This window comes from Hydra vulgaris, chromosome 05, assembly GCF_038396675.1.
Source record: "Hydra vulgaris chromosome 05, alternate assembly HydraT2T_AEP".
NCBI lineage: Eukaryota > Metazoa > Cnidaria > Hydrozoa > Anthoathecata > Hydridae > Hydra > Hydra vulgaris.
This window is the reverse complement of record NC_088924.1, coordinates 32478114-32479921: the sequence shown is the minus strand read 5'-3', so window position 1 is coordinate 32479921 and position 1808 is coordinate 32478114.

Sequence of the window (1808 nt, the reverse complement as noted above, 5' to 3'; positions counted from 1 at the left end):
CCAGTTTCTTTAACATCGGTTCTTTGTAAAACTCTAGAAAGAATAATCAGTGAGTAAATAGTGAATCATATAATTAAAAATGATTTATTATCTCATAAACAGCATGGTTTTGTTAAAAGCAAAAGCCGCACCACAAACTTGTTGGAATATATGGATATTGTTACGTCTTCAATTGCAAATGGAAAACAAGTTAATGTCTTATACATCGATTATGCTAAAGCTTTTGATACTGTTGAATTTGAATTTATTAAATTGGATCTCAGATCTTTCTATTTTATTTCTCAGATATTTCAATTTTTTAAATGCTATAAAAATATAGAAAAATTGAGTGGTTGGTTCCTCCTAAAAAAAATTATTGAGTGGTTGGTTGCTCCTAAAAAAAAATTGAGTGGTTGGTTCCTCCTAAAAAAATTGAGTGGTTGGTTGCTCCTAAAAAAAATTGAGTGGTTGGTTCCTCCTAAAAAAAACTGAGTTGTTGGTTGCTCCTAAAAAAAATTGTGTGGTTGGTTCATCCTAAAAAAAATTGAGTGGTTGGTTCCTCCTAAAAAAAATTGAGTGGTTGGTTCCTCCTAAAAAAAATTGAGTGGTTGGTTCTTCCTAAAAAAAATTATAAACTAGCTAGTTTAAGAAAACCAGATCATCATACGATTACTGATATTTATTTCAACATACGATTACTGATACCTATTTTAACATACGATTACTGATACCTATTTCAAAAACGATCTTTGTGAAATTTTTTTTTCAAATCTAGTGTTAAAGTTATGGAACAAACTGCCTAGTTCAGTTGTTGAATCGCAGTCCGTTAATGAGTTAAATATAAAATACACAAGCAATGTTTTGCAAGCTAATTGTTGGTTCTATTCAAGTTGTTTCGTAAAATCTTGTAAAACAAATGGGACATTTTTGTCCCCCCTCCCCCAATAAAAAATTTCGGTGTTTATATACTAACATATAAACTAAAGCCTAAAAAGTGTTTTACATGCTAATACTCACAATTTACGGATAGATTTATAGAGTATTTAAATAACAAATACGTATAATATAATACACTAAACATAATATACAAGACATAATTTAGTTTAAGAGTTTTAAACATTTTGTGATGAGCAAATTCGAAACATTGATCAGCACTGTTAATTGTATCATAATTTTGTTTAAGAAAATAACAAAGTGGTGTTTAATATTATGGCCTTTGCATCCCATTGAAAGATTGGTGTTGAAATCTTTACATAAATTTCAGTTTCATAAATAAAAGTATAAAATCAGAGTAAAAATCAAACTAAAAACTAAATGGATAGTATGTCTATTACAAATAAATAGATAGTATGTCTATTACATATAATGCTTATAAAAAAGCTTTCATGTTTAATTAAACTTTAAATTTAATAACTCTTTTCCTAAAAATTCATCTAATTCAAATTTACCTTAATGTAAATTTGAATTAGACGATGTTTATTTTATTTATTATTATCATTATTGATTATTATTTAAATTATTACATAATGTAAACTTGATGTTTACATTAACTAATAATTTCATATTATATAAAGTTATAGTTTAAAATTGGAAAGCAAAAACTTACGTATTTGTTAGGATTTCTACCATCCAACCCATCTCCATTATATCCATGCCAAATTATCTTATGATTACTTAGCCGGACACCAATAACAGATTCCTTACACAACGTATTTGAAATTATTGTCACAATCTTCGTCAGCAAATGAAGTGGAGGAATTACATCAATTACATTCTTATCTCCAGCTACACCAAGTAGACATAGATGCATAACTTTTTTGTAGATTTGA